At 43.5% G+C, this 22,472-nt stretch overlaps 1 long non-coding RNA gene across 1 annotated transcript; it reads left to right on the top strand.

Annotated features, from left to right (window-relative positions):
- Positions 1 to 2,302: 2,302 nt before the first annotated feature.
- Positions 2,303 to 17,758, top strand: LOC132342207 (uncharacterized). The gene is made up of 3 exons (XR_009490505.1): positions 2,303 to 2,349; positions 14,871 to 14,998; positions 16,834 to 17,758. It is a non-coding gene; the product is annotated as an uncharacterized lncRNA (long non-coding RNA).
- The last annotated feature ends 4,714 nt before the right edge of the window (positions 17,759 to 22,472 follow it).

The following is a 22,472-nucleotide window of genomic DNA, read 5'->3' as shown; positions in this document are numbered from 1 at the left end:
CAGTTACTTTACTTTTCCACCCCGTTCCATGAGGAGGGTGGGTCATGACTCAGCAGACGCCTGGGGGTGTCCACAGGAGAGCACTAAGGAGGGGCTAGGGGTTAGTTTGAGGTTCCAAGGCTCCTCCACGCGGAGCAGTGGACCAAGGCTTCAGCTGTGACCTTGTGTCCTTTCCCAGCTCCAAAGGCACTTCCACTCAGACCTCAGGCTTGGACAGAATCCTAACGATAAAAATATAACAATTAAAAATAGAAAAATATAAATACTACTGCCTCCCTCATAGAAACATGAGCACGTTATATAGAGTCTCTATCATAATTTCTTGCTCAAAGAATTTTTGGTATTAACATCCTTTCAAGTTGACGGCAAGGTGAATTCAAGGTGAATCCCCAGAGCCTAGGGAGGCTCTTGCTGCTCAGCAAGTATTTATTGACTGTTTGACTCTCCCAACCTGTACCCGGACACACCTCAGGCAAAGAAGACACGCAGGGATGATGGAGCAAGCCCTTGAGTCTGCTGCGGAGGGCTAAGGGCTTCTCTGGTATGTGTAAGCGAGGGCTTTAAAGATTAATGAAGACTGCTGTAGTGTGGCTTAGGTCAGGACCCACAGCAATACATTCTGTTGGACTGAAACATCAGAGAATAAGGTGGTGCCTGGGAGCTCTCTTGAAGGCAGGCTCCCTGAGAGCAGGCAACACCATCTAGTTTACCCCTTGTAAATCAGAAAGTAGATTGGCCCTGGGAGAAGTCACTTAAGCCCTCCTCTCCTCAGTTCCACATCTGTGAAATAGGAAAAAGGAGATGCTCGTGTCAATGGCTATTTAAAGGCTTGTGTGTGTGCTTGGTCGTGTCTGACTCTTTGTAACCCCATGGACTGTAGCCAGCCTAGTTCCTCTGTCCATGGGATTTTTCAGGAAGGAATACTGGAGTGGGTTGCCATGCCCTCCTCAGGGGATCTTCCTGGCCCAGAGATCAAATTGAGATCTCTTATATCTCCTGCATTGGCAGGTGGATTCTTTACCATCGAGCAGCTTAGATCAGGGGCTTCCCAGGTGGCACTAATGGTAAAGAACCCACCTGCCAATGCGACAAATATACGAGTTCAGTCCCTGGGTCAGGAAGATCCCCTGGAGGAGGGCATGGCAACCTATTCCATGCCTGGAGAATCCCAAGAACAGAAGAGCCTGGTGGGCTAAAGTGCATGGGGTCACAAACAGTCGGACACCATTGAGGAGGTTTAGCATGCACACACACACAGCTTAGATCAAACAATGTGTGTGAAGGTCTCTGAGGAGATTAACATCCCCTGGGTAAGTACAGGTATTCTCTTTTTCTGCCCAGCATTGTGTAGAGGGACTTTATAAACACGTGTGAGACAGAATACAGGAAGTCTCATTTAAAGTGGAATCAGAAGGCTAGAATGGAGAGCCCTTAGGCACTGTCACTTGAGGTCAATTACAAACAGAAGCAAGTCAGTTACAGACCCCAACAGGAAGAGTTCTCCATGCCCAGCAACAAGCCCAGCCAATGGAAAACTCCTGCCATCCCAAATTCTTGCTTTCCTCCAATGGACTTGCATTCAAAACAGCTCTTCCCAACTTCCTTTTCTCTATAAAGTCATGCTTGTTTGCCGTTGGGCTCACCTATATTTTTGCCATAACTTTGTTGTCCGAATTGCAATTCCTCTGCTATTCTCAAATCAACCCATGATGCTGGTAAAATAACTGACTGTTCTATTTTTTATAACAATACACTCACTGGAAGAATAACTAAAGGATGGTGAATCGCTCTTTGTAGATTCTGGGTGGGCAGAACACTGGGAGAATATTTCAGGGCAGTAGACTAGGAGTAAGCGATGAAAGTTGCTCAGTCGTGTCTGACACCTAGTAGACTAGGAGGAGGTGCTCAAATGAGTGGATAGAGGGGTGTCAGAAGTGTCACAGGCACCACCAGGGTGCCTTAGGGAGTGGTGGTGGTGGTGGTGGTGGTGGTGGTGGTGGTGATTTAGTCGCTAAGTCATGTCCGACTCTTGCAGGAGTACTGGAAGCCAAAGGAGAGAATCCAAGTGTCTTGAAGTGTCCCATGAGCATCTGTGAATACAGTCACCAAGTGAAGGGGAGTTTCAGTGAGACTTTAGGGGACAAGGGGTGGCTTGGCATATTATACACAAGAAAGAATCTAAGTTGAAGGCACTAAAAAAAGCACAAAATACACTGAAACATAGCATCCATCCAGCATTACCTGCGAGCTGACAACCACGTGGAACTCAAGGATTCTGTTCACTCAGAGACCGTATCCAGGAAGTAACTCCAACCTGCTCTGTGGGTACCTGGTCCAGTCCCTCTGATGGTGAGTGACTCTTAGCCCAGGACTTGGGAAGGCACTTCCTAAAAAGCCACCCAGTTCTCAATCCAAGCTCAGGCTTTTTCAGAACACAATCACAGGATGAAGCCCAAGCTTCGTTCTAGAAGGCCCCTTCTTTCTCTGTATGTCCTCATCGGTGAGGCTCTCTCGCCAATGTGTGTCGTTTCTGGGTGGCAAGGGAATGAAGACAGTGGAGACCCACTTTTCTGAGGCCTCCAAGCTCTATTCAGACCCTCTAGGGGGTCCTTCTCCCTTTATTCCGTTCCAAGCTCTGCTCTGCCCCAGAGCCAGTGCCGCTTTGAGAAAAGAGGCAGAGTCAAGAACTCTTTTCTCTTTCTCTATTTTTCTTTCTATTTTAATTGGGAAAGTTTGAGCATATGTGCAACCTAAAAGAAAGAGGCCAGCAAAAAAGAAGAGATGTTATTTATAATTGTCATATTTCATCAAACCCAATACGCTCCCAATTTAAAAATGAATGAATCATTTTGTATATCACCATTCTTACTTGCCAAATTATGACATCCCATCCTGATTTCAGAGATTGTTTAATGGGGGAAAATATGTAATATATCTAATATAAAGAGGTACTGTCATGTTCATTGGAAAGTTAAGCAAAGCAGTAGTTAGTATTTGTTTAACAAACCCTTGTTTAATGTTACTGTGTTCCAGGCACTGTTTTTAGAACTTTATAAGTAATAATTAATTTACTCCTTGGAACAACTCTGTGAGGTAATTACTACTGTCATCCCCATTTTACAGATCAGAAAACTGAGGCTTTGAGAGGTTAAGAAATTATCCCAGTCATTAAGTAGTGGATGCATGCTACAAATCCCAGTCATTGCCCTTAGAGCCTTTCTTCTTTCATTAATCCATCCAACTTTGGTTCACAGTAAAATTCTGGTGACTAAATGAATGAGTGAATGAATGAATTAAAAATGAACGAAAACTGAACTTCAAGCCTAGAACTTAGTATGAATGTCTCCTTTTAGTCCCCTACTCCTCTTAGGTAAAGCCCAACATGGCTTCCCTGAGTTCAAGGTCAGAGAACTTTAGTTAAGTAGGAAAGGAACTGAGAAGACAAGAAGGGGAGAGCTAGATGTGGTGTACAGAAAAGAAACAAAAGTTGCAAAATGAGCAGCCTGACTAGTTTGTAGTTGTGACTCTGCAGTTATCAGTATTGTGGTCTGGACTGTGAAGGGCAGTGTTCTGGGAGAGAGCGCCACCTACTGAATGACCGTCGCCACAACCGGAGAATTTCCTCCAAGCCAGCTAAGACAGACAACAGGAGAGGGGACGAAACAGCTTGAGAAATGGACCTACAATGAGAAAGTCAGTTTACCAACAAATGCTCTTGAACCTGAAGCTAAATTCTTCTCCAGGCCATTCAGATGATAATAGCTCAGATAGTCTTCTACGGAAGAAGTTAAAGAATCCAGAAAAGATCCGCTTGGCCTGAACAGGCAGGACTGCTGAATTCCACGACCTGTGGTCTAGCTCATTTCCATGTTATACAGGGAGACAACGCATGCAAAGGTAAACCCATATTCTTAAAGAAGAAAACACTAGTAGTTATTGAGTCTCTATTTTGTGCTTTACCAGTGTATTCATTTCACTTTCATTCGTTCAGTAAATATTTGCTGAGCAGTTATTATGTGCCGAGCACTGCCCGCAGACAATGGCAAAACAGCCCTGAACAAAGGCAGTGGTTCCGCTTGCGAGGCAGAGGAGGAGCAATGGACAGAAAATAAACAAGCACTCCGGTAATTTCAGGCAGTGAGAATCACTGTCAAGAAAATAAAACCAGAAACTGGGGGAAGAGTGGTCACATCATTTAAAACTACCAATCAAACTGAGAGAGTAGCATTCACGTATATACACTACCCTGTGTGGTAGCGGGAAGCTGCTGTGCAGCGCAAGGAGCTCAGCCTGGTGCTCTGTGATGACCTAAGGGTGAGCTGCAGGGGTGGGAGGGAGGCTCAAGAGGGAGGGGAAATATATGTGTGTGTAATTATGACTGAGTCATGCTGCTGTGCAGCAGAAACCATCACAACCTGTAAAGCAATTAACCTCCAATTAAAAATAACTACCAATCATCCTGTGAGATAATATCACTCCAAAAATAATATATAGTATATACAATATGTATTTTATATTGATTAATATTTTGTATTTTTGTGTAATTTTTTTATATGTATATATATAATCACTCCCACTCTACGGGCTCTGAGAGGTAAAGTATTTAACCTGAGGCCCACTGAATTCACTTGTTAGGGAGAGAAGGGAGGGAGCAATCAAGCTGGCTAGGGTTTAATTTTCTGCCTTCCTGAATCCAAAGCCTATCTCTCTTCACTCCTGAGGCTGCCCAGTAAAAGAGGAAGATGGACAATCAGTGCAGGATGTCCTAACTGGCATGTTGTGTCAGTCAACATCTCGATTTCACTGTAAGAGTTGTTTACAATACCCAAGTGTCTCAAGCGGGGCACACACACGGTATGCGTGTGGGTTCTCAGAATCTGATGGTCCTTGATCTTTCTGAGCACCCTTAAGAGAGAAAAAGCAAGCAAAGATCCTTCACTTCTAGCTGTGGGAGGCAGTGTATTTATCCATGAGGCTTATACTGCTCTTATATTAATACATCCAAGACATTTTTTTAGCTTTTTTTATTATAGGAATCTCATCACTTTAGAGGATGTGTGGACTTCCTTGTACTTTCACAGTAAACCATCATTTCCAAGAAAATGGGAAGAGAAGCCCGGGAGAGAGTTCTGTGGTCGGCGTCTCGCCGAGTCATCTGAAGGACAGGGAACACCGGATCACCTCCTAGAGGAAGAAGCTGCTCTTTGTGTCTGAGGTCGGAAGGATGTTGCCATCCCCTCGGAATGTCCACGGCAGGCTCCTCACATTGTCAGAGCCCCTCTAGGCCAGCTTGTTGCTTCCTCACTCCCCTCACTCCCCTCGGAAGCCGGAAAGGACATGTGTTTCCTCACACCCACTGCTTTTCTCCTCCAAGGGCCAGGCGCGGGTTCACAGGCTGCCAGTGAGCGGGGCGGCTGAAACCACCACAGATTACATCGTAAAGAATTTACGGTAGTTTCCAACCAGCCAAGATGACTGTGCATCCTACAACTGGGCTTCATCAGAAAGGAGCTGCTCCTCTTGACAAGCCCAGCTGCCAGCTGACTTTAAAACCTAGCTCTTCTCGGGCTCACAGATGCCAAGGAGGAACTGCATTATTAACACGCAGGCCCTGGGTGCAGCGATGTCGCCGTGGACGACAGTGACCACTGCAGACGCGGCCACTGCCTCTGTCCTCCCAGCCTCCCTCTTTTTATCCCTGCCAGCTGCTTTCCTTCCCCAAAGCCTGATGCTATTTAATGGACTGTTATTGAATTTGAAAATGGCTACAAGCCTTTTGAAAAAAATAGCCCATTAGGAAACATAAAATAACCAGAGCAGACTCTAAAGTGATTTTGAAAAATGACGTGGGCCGATAACGCCAACACTTCACCCTACCAGTCTTCCCTACCTCCTTCAGGGTTATATGCTTGCATCCTGCTGTTATCCTTGAGGAAAGTGGTCGGTAAAATGTTACTGAGGTAAAACTGAATTACAGCCTGATCTCACATGGGGCTCCCCTGGTAAGATCTTTTCTGTGCAAAGCTTGGTGGGTTGTGCTTTTGCACAGTTCCCCCTCCCTCCTCCCCTTCCCCACCCCTGTCTCATTATATGAATCCTCAACCCGAGGATTGAGAGTTTCCTCCTGTTTTTAAGTAATTTCTTTATCACTGGGTTTTGCATTAGATACCGTAAGCAGTCCAGGATGTGTTCAAGAGCACAACCTCTGCGAAATGGCACTTTCCCCTCTCTCTAAGGTCCTCCAGCTATCTTCACACTTAGAATGTTTCTAGATGACTGTAGCTTTCATTTTCTCTGCCATGGTATCATCATGGGTCTTTTAATGCAGATCTATTAGGAACTTGCAAGCTCGTGCTCAGTCTCTCATTCGTGTCTGACTCTTTGCGACCCTATGGACTGTAACCCACCAGGCTACCCTGTCCATGGGATTTTTCGGGTGAGAATACTGGAGTGGCTTGCCATTTCCTCCTCCAGGAGATCTTCCCCACCCAGGGATCAAACCATGCAGGGATGTCCTGCATCTTCTGCACTGAAGGCAGATTTTTCACTGCTAAGCCATCAGAGAAGCCCCTGTTAGGAACTTAGTACCTTGCTATGTCAGTATCCTGAGCTGCAGACATGTATCGCTAATGTCATGGACGATGTTTCTTCCTAAGATGTTTCATTTCTTCAGCCCAGGGTTTTTGAAGAAAGCGGCACTAACCAGTGGTGGTTCAGAAACCTGGGGTGAGTAGGGGTGAGCAGGCCAGGTGAACAAGACTGGGGATAGAACAGTTTGAGGAAGTCCTGGAGGCACGCCCAGTTTGAAAGCACTGTTTTGCATTTTGAACAGAGGGAGCAGTTTAGGGAAGGGTTTGGAGGCATGTCAAGTTTGGAGCAATGTAAGCATTGTAATTCAGTAAGGCAGGAGTGGGAGGAACACTGAGGGACAGCAAGAAGAGAGGCGAGGGGACCTGGAGCATAGATAAACTTGCTTTAATATACCCACAGGCCAACAAAATGCCCCATGCCTTTGTGCAAGAGTGCTAAGTCGCTAAGTTGCATCCCACTCTTTTACGACCCCAGGCTCCTCTGTCCATGGGATTTTTCAGGCAAGAATACTGGAGTGGATTGTCATTCCCTTTTCCAGGGGATCTTTCCAACCCAGATATATTCTTTACCAGTAAGCCAGCTGGGAAGCCCATGCTTTGATTACTAGCCAAAAGTCTAATCAAATGCCTTGAATTTTAGATAGACAGACACACACTCACCCTTCTTTACTTTTGGGAGAGGGGATTTTAAAAGTTTTTTTTTAAACATCAGGGAAACCTGAAGAAGCTCTTTAATCCTGAGGAAAACTGATGTATTATATGCACAAAACAGAAATCAGTGTTCACAAATCTAAAAAGAAATTATGCAAATGAACTTACTTACAAAACAGAAACTCACAGACTTAGAAAACAAACTCATGGTTGCTGGGGGGAAGGGAGAGTTAAGAACTTTGGGAAGGTCATGTACACTATACTTAAAATGGATAACCAACAAAAACCTATTGTATAGCACGGGGAACTCCGCTCAATGTTATGTGGCAGCCTGGATGGGAGGAGGGTTTGGGGAAGAATGGATTCACGTGTATGTATGCTGAGTCGCTTTGCCATTCGCCTGAAACTACCACAATGTAATTAATCGGCTATACCCCAACAAAATGGTTTTGGTGTTAAAAATATAAAACAAAACACAATTTACTTTAATGTCTTGACATACAAAAAGTTATATGTAATTAATGTTTGCGACTTGATGAGCTTGGGGACAAGTACACCCCTGTGAAAAAACACTACAGTCTTTCCACCACCTCCAAAAGTTCCTCTTGCCCTCTTATTTATCTATCTATCTTTTGGGACAAGGAGGAATCTCTTTTTAATTTTTTTACAAAACAACTTTTTATTGAAGTATAGTTTATTTATTATTATTAGTTTTACTTAAAAAAAAAATTTGGCCATGCTGGGTGGCCAGGATCTTAGTTCCCAGAGTAGCGATCCAGCCTGGGTCCTGGCAGTCAAAGCACTGAGTCCTAATCACTGAACTGCCATGGAATTCTCCAGTTTTACTTTTTATTCTTTTGATTTAAAAATACTATGCCCTGTCATTCGGAGAAGGCAATGGCACCCCACTCCAGTACTCTTGCCTGGAAAATCCCATGGATGGAGGAGCCTGGTAGGCTGCAGTCCATTGGGTCACTAGAGTCGGACACGACTGAGCGACTTCCCTTTCACTTTTCACTTTCATGCACTGGAGAAGGAAATGGCAACCCACTCCAGTGTTCTTGCCTGGAGTATCCCAGGGACAGGGGAGCCTGGTGGGCTGCCGTCTATGGGGTCGCACAGAGTCAGACACGACTGAAGCGACTTAGCAGCAGCAGCAGCAGCCCTGTCATTAGTAGGAATGTGATTGTGGCACATGAGAAGATTTGTTATAATTGGTTCCCCTTCTTCAGCCTCCATATATTCATGTATTCGCTAACTGTTCAGTTAAACACTTTGCTTACAAGCTCCTTTTCAAAATCAGCTTTCCATCCTAAATAGTGGAATATATAAAGCATAGGAATATATCCGTATAATTCGAGTTGAGGCTTAGAGTCATTCCATAAATCTATATGCTAGATTTGGGGAAATTCCGAGAAAATTGAAAAATTAGATGTGCAATGATACAGACATTTAATTAGCTGTTAATTAGAGAAAACAAAATACCCTAGTCTGTAAAGATTGTTCATTGCTTAAATCCCCAATGTGAAAGGCTGCAGTTTACACGCCAGCCCCTTGCACAGCAGTGGGTGTGAATAATTCTCCCCTCGCTGATGCCCATGGCTCTCCATCTGTCGATACATTACTGTCTGAATTTCGACAGCGAAGGCATATTTTTAAAATCTTGTCTTCCTTTTTGCATTTCACTCTGATTTTCTACAGAAGCAATGTTAATTTCAGCTCAGGCAAACAGTGGTCCCAGCTCATTAGGAATGGGGACACTTCTACAGGTCCTTTTTCTGATCATCATAAATTATGAGGTAATACTGACAGAGGTGTAGTCAGATCTGTATGACCTAAGAGAGCCAGGGAAAGAATCAAATGGTTTTTAAATGGAATGAAATGCTGGCATCTTGGTTTCCAGGCTTTGAGAGTAAAAAACACAGTGAAAATAATTTAGATCACACACATACATCACTTTCTCTTCAATGAGAGTAGCTAATAATAACCAACATTTTGGTGGAAATTCATAAATACGCAAAGCTAACAAAGAGTTCGGGGTACTGATTTGCAAATAAAGATGAGAGGTACCAAATCTAAAGATGTAGATAGCAATTTAAGTGAAGGAGGAACTGAATGAACCTGAAATACAATTTGGAAACCTCTGGGTTCTAGAAGAGTGTTTTTTAAAACAAGGACATAGAAAATTTTAGCAAGCACACATACATACACACAAATAGAAAGTGAAAAAAGAAATCTGCAATTGAAGAAGGGACAATCTCTTAAGAAAAAGATAATCATGAAAGAATAGTATTTTTTGTACATCCATATTAAAAGCTAAAGCCCAGTCAGGTGTTTTAAGGTTTATTGGAAAGGATGTACAGATACAAAACAATTCTATATACAAAGAATTGGTATTTAATGGACATAGCAGTCTCCCTCTTTGATCTCCTGTCTGTCCAAATCTGTCCAGTTCCTGTCGTCCAACTACACCCCCTGGCCTTGGAAGGAATTCTGGCACCCTGTGAAGAGCTGCTGTTTAATACTGATTTTTAATGTCAGATTTGTTCCCCGCCCCCCTCGCCCGTTTGTGTTTTGCTTTATTTTTTCCATCCTTAGCGGAAGCTTCCTGTGGCTAAACATGGAAGCGTCTTTAAGGCTCACTCCCACCTAGAAATCTTGATGGAAGAAAAAAGGAAGTGACCCAGAAAGCATCTGATAACAGAGCTCACTACTGTAGGTCTCTGCAAAGAGTGATGCTGGAGAATCTCCGTGTTACCTGGCTGCAGAGTGCGATGGAGCAGGTGGAACGTGCCCGTGGAGACCCCCGGGCTCCAGCGGCTTCCGCGGCCAGCACTTCCGTAGAGTGCCGCGCGGGGGCGCTGCGGGGCCACCGCCTCTCCCTACATTTCATGCTGAGCCTGAAACCTAGACGCGCCTACCGGGTATTAAGCCTGGGACGGGGCGAGGACTGGAAGCTGGAGGCCAGATACTGAGATCCTGTTCGCTGAATGGAGACTTGGGTACAGGTCAGGTTAATCTTTAAATACCAGGACACTTAAAGACTTGATGCTGGGTGTTAGGGAGGTCCGAGAAGGAGCCTTACTAGAGGCCGTGACCACGCCCTCCTTGGAGAGAAAACTTAATCCTCCCAGGAAAACAAAGCCCTGCAATCTGAGGATATTTTCCCAAGGCAGCTTGCTGATCATCTGCCGTTCTTAAGCTTGTCCCAGGAGGGGCTCACTCCCACCCCTGCCCCACCCCACGCTGCCCCACCCGCAAGCAGCTTATGAAAAGAATTCCTTCCAACACCGCCAAGATGCTTTCTGAAAGCAGTTCTGGCAAATATGGTTTCCATTTTCTCTTTACATCCGCAGGGATTTTAGTATCCCGTGCAGTAACCAAGCTCCGGGGAAAATAAAGAAGGCGTATGAACTCAGGGCTGCCTCTTAGGACGTCTGGACTGTACCCTGCTCCCTCCTGCTGCCCTTTACTGTGTTGGGCTATGCAGAGCCCATGGGTGGATCAGATCAGATCAGATCAGTCGCTCAGTAGTGTCCGACTCCTTGCAATCCCATGAATCGCAGCACGCCAGGCCTCCCTGTCCATCACCAACTCCCCGAGTTCACTCAGACTCATGTGCATTGAGTCAGTGATGCCATCCAGCCATCTCATCCTCTGTCGTCCCCTTCTCCTCTTGCCCCAATCCCTCCCAACATCAGAGTCTTTTCCAATGAGTCAGCTCTTCGCATGAAGTGGCCAAAGTACTGGAGTTTCAGCTTTAGCAACATTCCTTTCAAAGAAATCCCAGGGCTGATCTCCTTCAGAATGGACTGGTTGGATCTCCTTGTAGTCCAAGGGACTCTCAAGAGTCTTCTCCAACACCACAGTTCAAAAGCATCAATTCTTTGGCGCTCAGCTTTCTTCACAGTCCAACTCTCACATCCATACATGACCACAGGAAAAACCATAGCCTTGACTAGATGGACCTTTGTTGGCAAAGTCATGTCTCTGCTTCTGAATATGCTATCTAGGTTGGTCATAACTTTCCTTCCAAGGAGTAAGCACCTTTTAATTTCCTGGCTGCAGTCACCATCTGCAGTGATTTTGGAGCCCAGAAAAATAAAGTCTGACACTGTTTCCACTGTTTCCCCATCTATTTCCCATGAAGTGATGGGACCAGATGCCATGATCTTCGTTTTCTGAATGTTGAGCTTTAAGCCAACTTTTTCACTCTCCACTTTCACCTTCATCAAGAGGCTTTTGAGTTCCTCTTCACTTTCTGCCATAAGGGTGGTGTCATCTGCATATCTGAGGTTATTGATATTTCTCCCAGCAATCTTGATTCCAGCTTGTGTTTCTTCCAGTCCAGCGTTTCTCATGATGTACTCTGCATAGAAGTTAAATAAACAGGGTGACAATATACAGCCTTGACGTACTCCTTTTCCTATTCGGAACCAGTCTGTTGTTCCATGTCCAGTTCTAACTGTTGCTTCCTGACCTACATACAAACTTCTCAAGAGGCAGATCAGGTGGTCTGGTATTCCCATCTCTTGAAGAATTTTCCACAGTTTATCGTGATTCACACAGTCAAAGGCTTTGGCATAGTCAATAAAGCAGAAATAGATGTTTTTCTGGAACTTGTGGAGGAACCTGTTAATTTGAAGTCTGCCCCTCCAGTGGATTTAAAGTGTCAGGGTATGTCCTGGTTCAGTCCAGAGTAGTCTCAGTGTATACCTTTCCTTCAAGATCATATTTCTGTTTTTGCTGAAGGATTCTGAGAGGCACAGAAATATCTGATAGCATGGCATAAGCTGAAGAACTGATGCTTTCAAAATTGGTGCTGGAGAAGACTTTTGAGAGTTCCCTGGACTGCAGGGAGATCAAACCAGTCAATCCTAAAGGAAATCAACCCTGAAGTTTCATTGGAAGGACTGGTGCTGAAGCTGCAATACTTTGGCCACCTGATGCAAAGACCAACTCAGTGAAAAAGACCCTGATGCTGGGAAAGATTGAAAGTGGGAGGAGAAGCGGACGTCAGGATGAGCTGGTTGGATGCCATCACCAACTCAATGGACAAGAGTTTGAGCCAACTCCGGGAGACAGTGAAAGACAGTAAAGTCTGGCCTGCTGCAGTTTATGGGGTCGCAAAGAGTCAGAATCAACTGAGCGACTGAACAACAACAACAATGTATTGTCACAAGACTACAAATCAAACATGTAGATAAAACACTAAGAGGCATGGGCGAGCACAGAAAGAAGCAACCTCTGCGGGCAGGAGGCTCAAGGAAGATCTCTCAAAGGACAGGGGAGCTTGTTGGGACTCCAAGGGGTGAGGAAGGCTTGAGTGGCTGGCATGAATTATGTGGGGCTGAGAACCAGGCAACCTGTCAATCAGTATCTATCCAGGGCTCATTTTGGAGAAGGAACACATTCTAGGGAGTGTCCCTAGTGCTCTGAAGATAGTAAGCTGACCACACTGTTAGATCTTGAGGGCTCGTAGGACAAATAGTTGGAGAGGTTAAGGCCAGTTTGCTGAGTCCCTTGAAGACAAAACAAAAAAAGTTTGAAATTGTCTCTGTGGGCCAGAGTTTCCCACAAGTACGGGTCACACTGGTGTGAGTCGATGAGTTAGAAGCGAGTGGAGGTAGTGACCCACTTCAGGGAGGCTGGATGGGGATGAGGCCTGGACTTGCCAGACCAGGCGGCTTCTTTCTTACTCAGCAGCTTCCTCTGTGTACCCCAGTGTCTGTGGAAATATTATCCTAGTCTGGATTTGCCATGACTTGGAAATGTTTGGCTGTCACTGCCCTATGGACTTGAGTTGCTAAGGACACTGGGACATGTGTGTGATATTTTATGTTGTAATTTTGTTTTCCTCCCCAACTAGATTATAAACCTCTCCAGGAGAGGAACTCTGTCATCTCTGTCCTCTTGTTCCCATTTTGCCACATAGGGAGTAAACGCTCAAGAGGCACATGATAGTTTGAGTAATTGAATATTATGGCTTTAAATAACTAAACCTCACAAATCATCTAAGACTGCTCTGCTTGCTTCTAAGAAGGCTTAGAAATCACAAAATTCTGAGTGGGAGTAACTCTAAGACATGAGTCAGAAAACTGTACTTCAAAGGAACGTGAAAACATTTCTGCTGGTGGTCACATTTAGAGCTGTCAAGAAAGAAAGATCAAAGAGTCTCAAACGGTGAATAGTATAAAGGAATAATTCTCTCAGTTAAGACCTGGGCTTTTGGTCTTGAAGAATCAAGGATGACTCATTTGCATATCAGAAACCTCCTGAGCATAATTCTAGTAACATCTATTTACTAGTCATCAGAATAACAACATTTTCCGCTTTAAATCTTTCTTTACTCTTAGGTGGGGTGGGTCATGAAGTTTCCCTTAAAGGTAAAGGGACATAAACAGCTTGGTTGTCCCTCAAGATGCTAAGCATAGAATTACCCTGCATGTGTGTGTTAAGTTACTTCAGTCGTGTCCAACTGTTTGCAACCCTATGACTGTAGCCCACCAGACTCCTCTGTCCATGGGATTCTCCAGGCAAGAATACTGGAGTGGGTAGCCATGCCCTGCTCCGGGGATCTTCCTGACCCAGGGATCGAACCTGTGTCATTTACCACTTGTGCCACCTGGGCAACCCCTAGAATTACCATGTGACCCAGTAATTCCATTCCTAGGTATCTACCCAGGAGAAATGAAAATATATGTCCACACAAAAACTATTAATTACATAGAGGCATTATCATAGCCCAAGAGTGTAAACAGCTCAAATGTCCATGAACTAGCAAATGGACAAGTAAAATACACTATTTCCGTGCAATGAAATATAATTTGGCAATTAAAAGGAATTAGTTACTGATCCATTCTACGACTTGAAATCACATTAGTGAGACAAGTCATTCGTAAAGGACCACAAATTGTCATTTCTATAAAAGAAAGTGAAAGGGAAGTCGCTCAGTCGTGTCCGACTCTTTGCGACCTCATGGACTAAAGCCTTCCAGACTCCTCCGTTCATGGGATTTTCCAGGCAAGAATACTGGAGTGGGTTGCCATTTCCTTCTTCAGGAGATCTTCCTGACCCAGGGATTGAACCCAGGTCTTCCGCATTGTAGTCAGACGCTTTACAGTCTGAGCCACCAGGGAAGTCTCTAATTTCTTTGAAATGACTAGTCAAATTTATAGACAGCAAGTAGATTGATGACTTCTTAGAGCTGAAGACAGATGGGGGAGATGAAAGTGATTGCTAATGGGTATGGAATTCCTTTCTGAGATGGTAAAAATGTTCTAAAATTAGATTATATTCAACTCTGTGAATATACTAAAAAGCATCCCCCCCAAAAAATAAGATGATGATTGAAAAAAAGATGATGTAATCACAGTGAAAGGAGCCCTGCTCAGCTTGGTGGGCAAGGGGCCTTAACCCGAGGACTTGTTTTCCCAGGTTTCTCCAAAGGAAAATCAAAGGGTGGAATAAGGGGCACGTGGAAAGGGCTGACAATGCAACTAAGGTTAAGGAAGAGAAAGATGAAAGGTGATGGTGAGGCTAGTGTGGAAATAAGGTCAGCAGAGCAAGTTAGTGCTCTTGAGGGAAAGAAAGGGCAACAAATCATAACCAGCTTTTTTCTCCTCTCAGGGGATCCTGGTAGGTTTCACATGGAAGTTACCCAGCCGCCCACCTAGAGAGTCGCTCTTCCCTGCATGGTCAACTGCTAGACGGCCACCCTCTTTCCTTTAAAGGCAGATGCAATCTACCTTCCAGGGGTAAGAGAATCCAGTCGTCTGAATTTTTATTTGTATCAATAGTTCTAGGGATTGGAATTGGGGGCACAAACTTGTTCCTGAACAGTAGAGGGTGCTGTGAGCATGTAAAGTTTGGGTTAGAGACTGCATTGCTGAAGGGCACAGGAAGCAGGAAGTTGTTGGGTTAGAGTCTGCATTGCTTTAGACTCTAACGGCAATCAGACTAGAAAAACGTACTTTGGTTTTTGGAACACAATTGCCATATTCTTAAAATAATGATTTGGCATACATGCCACTGTATTACAATAAAACCAAACCCCAACAGCACTGTTAATTCTGAGAAGAACATTTCTTTCATCCAGTAAACATTTATTGAATGCCTTCTATTCACAAGGTATTGAGTATTTTGATACAGCCTAAACCCATAAATTCAGAGAGGGTACCGAGTGCTGCTATTGATGGATTTAAAAAGTGAAAACCATGTTATCTGTATGTACATTCATCACATGAACTCAGAATGCAGTAGAATTCTATTCAAAGATGCAGTATTATCAGGAAACATCTGATACAGAAGGAAGGGAAACTGTTGGCTTTTTAATCTAGTTTCCCTGCCAATTCTACTATGTGAAAGCGTAATGACGGTTAAATTTATTTAGTGCAGGCTGTGCCAGGCGCTGTACTAAATGCTTTACAGCCTTGATAAAAGAGTGTGGTCTGTGGACCAGCAGCATCGCCAGAAACTTGTTAAACATGCAGAATCTCAGGGGCACCCCAGACCTACCGACTCAGAAACTGTGTTTTAGAGAGATTTATATACACATTAAAGTCCCAGAGGCACAAAGAAAAGTCTTTGTATTTTCTTATTTAATCTCCATCACGACATTGGGCTCCTGCTCAGTCGTGTCTGACTCTTTGAGACCCCATGGACTGTAGCCCACCAGGCTCCTCTGTCCATTGGATTTTCCAGGCAAGAATACTGGGTGGGTTGCCATTTTGTACTCCAGGGGATCTTCGTGACCCAGGGATTGAACCTGCATCTCTTGAGTCTCCTGCATTGGCAGGTGGAGTCTTTATGACTGAGCCACCTGAGAAGCATAGAGGTATATTATTATCTCCATTTTCAAGTGGAAAACTGACAGGAAGAGAAGTGAAGTAATTTACCCAGAGCACAGTTGGGATTTTTTAACTCAGGCAAAATAGCTTCCAGGCTTATATTCTTAATCACATTGCCAAACTTTTCTTAATCTTCTGTCCCTCAAATGCATAAAGTGGGCATAACAAACATGTCTACTTATTATCATATGGTTAAGTAGTCATTGTTAACAAATCTAGTTGAAATCTTTAAAGTAAAAGTACTTTTTATGGTTATACAAAGTAAAGACTTCCCAGATGGCTTATCTGTAAAGAGTCCTCCTGCTAATGCAGGAGACACAAGAGACTAAGGTTCAATCCCTGGATCAGGAGGATCTCTTGGAGGAGGAAATGGCAACCTGTTCCAGTACTCTTCACTGGGAAATCTCATGGACAGAGGAGCCTAGCGGACTACAGTCTATGAGGTCACAAAAGATTTGGACATGACTTAGCAACGAAACAACAGCAATATAAAGTGTAAACCTAAGAACTCTTTTCTTGGGAGTACGTTTTACCACAAGTACCGTTCATAACAGTGTGTTTTTATGTCTGCCTCCCCTGCCTTTAACGCACCAGGCCCACACCTACCCCAGGGCCTATGCACTTGCCGCACATTATTTGCATGCCTAGTTCTCTCACTTCCTCAAATCTCTGTTTAAATAGTACATTCTCTAGAAGCCTTCCTTGACTGTTCTACTCGAAATGACAACTGTCCCTTTTTTAAGGTGATTCAGAAAGAAAAGAAGACTTTGCAAAAACTGAAGCAAAAGAGAAGTTTTCTAAGCAAAGAAGGCCATGCAGAAAGAAGTCAACAGATTAAAGAAGAAAAAGACCCATACACCTCCCATCTTCCTTTGGCTTAGGGCACTAAAACTCTGAAAGCAGGCCACGTACCTTCAGAAGAGTTCTCCCAGGAGAAATAACTTGTCCACCTTGCCACAGTCAGGCTTTCTTTGATTTCTGAGGAGGTCATAGAGAAATGGAGAGCAACAACCCACCTGCTCACTCTGCTTGTCAAGGGTAGATCCAACAAGCTGTGAAGAAACTCCGCAACTCTGATACAGCCAAGCCCAACACACTGCGGAGGGAAGAAGACATCTTAGACTACTCCTACCATGATGCTCTGAGTGTTGCCAACAAAACTGCGGTCATCCAGATGGAACCCAGCACTTTCATTTTAACTGTATTAAGGTTTCCTGTGATCCAAAAGAAAAAATTACAGCTGTGCCCTTTCCCACACCTACACACATTGTTTATTCCCCTTCTCTGCTTTGTTTTTCTCAACAAGCACTTTTTATAACCTATTTTTTTCACAATTTAATGCAAATTCCCATAAGGACAGAGAGTTTTGTTTAGTTCATTAATTGTGCATCCATGCCCACCCCCAGCTCTTAGAAAAGTACCTGGGACAATATCAGTTCAGTTCAGTTCAGTTCAGTCGCTCAGTCGTGCCCGACTCTTTGAGACCCCATGAATCGCAGCACATCAGGCCTCCCTGTCCATCACAGACTCCCAGAGTTCACTCAGACTCACGTCCATTGAGTCAGTGATGCCATCTAGCCATCTCATCCTCTGTCGTCCCCGTCTTCTCCTGCCCCCAGTCCCTCCCAGCATCAGAGTCTTTTCCAATGAGTCAACTCTTTGCATGAGGTGGCCAAAGTACTGGAGTTTCAGCCTCAGCATCATTCCTTCCAAAGAAATCCCAGGGCTGATCTCCTTAGAATGGACTGGTTGGATCTCCTTGCAGTCCAAGGGACTCTCAAGAGTCTTCTCCAACACCACAGTTCAAAAGCATCAATTCTTTGGCGATCAGCCTTCTTCACAGTCCAACTCTCACATCCATACATGACCACAGGAAAAACCATAGCCTTGACTAGACGGACCTCTGTTGGCAAAGTAATGTCTCTGCTTTTGAATATGCTATCTAGGTTGGTCATAACTTTCCTTCCAAGGAGTAAGCGTCTTTTAATTTCATAGCTGCAGTCACCATCTGTAGTGATTTTGGAGCCCAGAAAAATAAAGTCTGACACTGTTTCCACTGTTTCCCCATCTATTTCCCATGAAGTGATGGGACCAGATGCCATGATCTTCGTTTTCTGAATGTTGAGCTTTAAGCCAACTTTTTCACTCTCCTCTTTCACTTTCCTCAAGAGGCTTTTTAGTTCCTCTTCCCTTTCTGCCATAAGGGTGGTGTCATCTGCATATCTGAGGTTATTGATGTTTCTCCCGGCAATCTTGATTCCAGCTTGTGTTTCTTCCAGTCCAGCGTTTCTCATGATGTACTCTGCATAGAAGTTAAATAAGCAGGGTGATAATATACAGCCTTGACGTACTCCTTTTCCTATTTGGAACCAGTCTGTTGTTCCATGTCCAGTTCTAACTGTTGCTTCCTGACCTGCATACAGATTTCTCAAGCGGCAGGTCAGGTGGTCTGATATTCCCATCTGTTTCAGAATTTTCCATAGTTTACTGTGATCCACACAGTCAAAGGCTTTGACATAGTCAACAAAGCAGAAATAGATGTTTTTCTGGAACTCTCTTGCTTTTTCCATGATCCAGCAGATGTTGGCAATTTGATCTCTGGTTCCTCTGCCTTTTCTAAAACCAGCTTAAACATCAGGAAGTTCATGGTTCACATATTGCTGAAGCCTGGCTTGGAGAATTTTGAGCATTATTTTACTAGTGTGCGAGATGAGTGCAATTGTGCGGTAGTTTGAGCATTCTTTGGCATTGCCTTTCTTTGGGATTGGAATGAAAACTGACCTTTTCCAGTCCTGTGGCCACTGCCGAGTTTTCCAAATTTGCTGGCATATTGAGTGCAGCACTTTCACAGCATCATCTTTCAAGATTTGAAATAGTTCTACTGGAATTCCATCACCTCCACTAGCTTTGTTCGTAGTGATGCTTTCTAAGGCCCACTTGATTTCACATTCCAGGATGGTTGGCTCTAGGTGAGTGATCACACCATCATGATTATCTGGGTCGTGAAGATCTTTTTTGTACAGCTCTTCTGTGTATTCTTGCCATCTCTTCTTAATATCTACTGCTTCTGTTAGGTCCATACCATTTCTGTCCTTTATCGAGCCCATCTTTGCATGAAATGTTCCCTTGGTATCTCTAATTTTCTTGAAGAGATCTCTAGTCTTTCCCATTCTGTTGTTTTCCTCTGTTTCTTTGCATTGATTGCTGAAGAAGGCTTTCTTATCTCTTCTTGCTATTCTTTGTAACTCTGCATTCAGATGCTTATATCTTTCCTTTTCTCCTTTGCTTTTTTTTTTTTTTTTCCTTTGCTTTTTGCTTCTCTTCTTTTCACAGCTATTTGTAAGGCCTCCCCAGACAGCCATTTTGCTTTTTTGCATTTCTTTTCCATGGGGATGGTCTGGATCCCTGTCTCCTGTACAGTGTCACGAACCTCTGTCCATATTTCATCAGGCACTCTATCTATCAGATCTAGTCCCTTAAACCTATTTCTCACTTCCACTGTATAATCTTAAGGGATTTGATTTAGGTCATACCTGAATGGTCTAGTGGTTTTCCCTACTTTCTTCAATTTAAGTCTGAATTTGGTAATAAGGAGTTCATGGTCTGAGCCACAGTCAGCTTCTGGTCTTGTTTTTGCTGACTATATAGAGCTTCTCCATCTTTGGCTGCAAAGAATATAATCAATCTGATTTCGGTGTTGACCATCTGGTGATGTCCATGTGTAGAGTCTTCTCTTGTGTTGTTGGAAGAGGGTGTTTGCTATGACCAGTGCATTTTCTTGGCAAAACTCTACTAGTCTTTGTCCTGCTTCATTCCATATTCCAAGGTCAAATTTGCCTGTTACTCCAGGTGTTTCTTGACTTCCTACTTTTGCATTCCAGTCCCCAATAATGAAAAGGACATCTTTTTTGGGTGTTAGTTCTAAAAGGTCTTGTAGGTCTTCATAGAACCATTCAACTTCAGCTTCTTCAGCGTTACTGGTTGGGGCATAGACTTGGATTACTGTGATATTGAATGGTTTGCCTTGGAAACGAACAGAGATCATTCTGTCGTTTTTGAGATTGCATCCAAGTACTGCATTTCGGACTCTTTCGTTGACCATGATGGCTACTCCATTTCTTCTGAGGGATTCCTGCCCACAGTAGTAGATATAATGGTCATCTGAGTTAAATTCACCCATTCCAGTCCATTTCAGTTTGCTGATTCCTAGAATGTGGACATTCCCTCTTGCCATCTCTTGTTTGACCACTTCCAATTTGCCTTGATTCGTGGACCTAACATTCCAGGTTCCTATGCAATACTGCTTTTACAGCATCGGACCTTGCTTCTATCACCAGTCACATCCACAACTGGATATTGTTTTTGCTTTGGCTCCATCCCTTTATTCTTTCTGGAGTTATTTCTCCACTGAGCTCCAGTAGCATATTGGGCACCTACTGACCTGGGGAGTTCCTTTTTCAGTATCCTAACATTTTGCCTTTTCATACTGTTTATGGGGTTCTCAAGGCAAGAATACTAAAGTGGTTTGCCATTCCCTTCTCCAGTGGACCACATTCTATCAGATCTCTCCACCATGACCTGCCCGTCTTGGGTTGCCCCACAGGCATGGCTTAGTTTAACTGAGTTAGTCAAGGTTGTGGTCCTAGTGTGATTACATTGACTAGTTTTCTGTGAGTATGGTTTCAGTGTGTCTGCCCTCTGATGCCCTCTTGCAACACCTACCATCTTACTTGGGTTTCTCTTACCTTGGGCGTGGGATATCTCTTCCCGGCTGCTCCAGCAAAGTGCAGCCACTGCTCCTTACCTTGGAAGAGGGGACAATATAGGTGCTTTATAATATTTTGGGGGCTTCCCAGGTGGCACTAGTGGTAAAGAACCAGCCTATCAATGCAGGAGACATAAGAAACGTGAATTCAATGCCTGGATCAGGAACATCCCCTGGAGGAGGGCATGGCAACCCACTCCAGCTTTCTTGCCTGGAGTATCCCATAGATAGAGGAGCCTGGCAGTCTACAGTCTATCGGGTCACAAAAAGATGGACATGACGGAAGCGACTTAGCATGCATGCATGTATAATATTTTTGAATGAATGAATAAGTGACAAGTTCCTACCTGATTACAAACTTTTCAAGAAGCTAGATGATACTTTACTCAGTTTTATATCTCAAAATTCTAGCAGTGTTATTTGTAAAATAAATGTTAATTGAAATGGAGTAATTAAGAATGTAGTTACAGAAGTTTAAATTGGACATTTATACTATCAGAATCCCTTTTCCTGTTGTTCAGAAAAGGTCAGATCAAAAATATGGATATTGTACCACAATTTATAAGAGAAGCTCACTCAGCTGTAATAATGATATGTTGTGAACTTCATGACTATAGTTTTGAGAAGTTTATACTTGATAGGCAGTTTTTATTTGATAAATAAAAATCTTAGTAGCTTGTAAATGTATCACTTTTTACTTAATGCTGTTGAGTTACTTCAACAAGGTTCTCTTTATGTCGAAGTTGTAAAAACTATTATTTGATGTAGCAAGGTAACCATCTTAATGAGCAATTAAGCATGCAAAGTCAATGGAACTCATCCATGTATAAAATTTCAACTCCAGTGGTTCAGAAACAGACACATAATTATTTCATGTTTTAAAATGAAATTAAAATTTTAGTCATGTAGAGAGGTCAAAGACATCAAGCCTCACTTTTCATTAAAGTGTCTCATTTGCATTTTAGGTCTTGATGGAGCTTTCAGAATGTTTTATATAATAGTCTTCTCTTCAACCCCTAAGTTTCAAACCAGTAAAGAGTGAGACATCAAAGTCTGGCAGACTGAGATAAAATTATCCATCCCATGATTGGTAAAACTGAATTGAGGATAATAGCTTGAAACTTTGGCCACAATCCAGTCTGTTGCAAGTCTAGATCATATAATGATTTATCTGGAGGAGATTCTGTAAACTCACTTCCTCAGGTACTCCTTTGAGGGTGCTGATATGCTAGAGCACCAGTAGTGGGAGAGAGGAACAGACCTAGGAGGCAAGCTAGGCCTGCAGTGTACTAGGTTTACCAGATGGAAGTGGGAGAAGAGTGTGCCAGAGCACAGCTGCTCTATGGCCATCTGGAAAAATTAAAAACTGAGCCGTGTGAGGCCAGGCCTTCTCCACAATTCACAGGGAAGTCCCCCCATTATCATCTGAGGAAGGTCAAGTGGAAGACAAAGAGACGAACAGATGCTCTCCTCCCATTACAGTTTTTAAAAAGTGAATTTATTAAAATGGAATGTCTGTTAGTATACTATATATACAGAAAAATGCACAACTCATTAATTGTTCAATAAGTTTTACAAAATAAGCACATGCATGTAGCCAGCACCAAGATTTTAGAA

Source organism: Bos taurus, chromosome 14 (assembly GCF_002263795.3).
Source record: "Bos taurus isolate L1 Dominette 01449 registration number 42190680 breed Hereford chromosome 14, ARS-UCD2.0, whole genome shotgun sequence".
Taxonomy (NCBI): domain Eukaryota; kingdom Metazoa; phylum Chordata; class Mammalia; order Artiodactyla; family Bovidae; genus Bos; species Bos taurus.
This window is presented reverse-complemented; position numbering and strand designations above follow the sequence as displayed.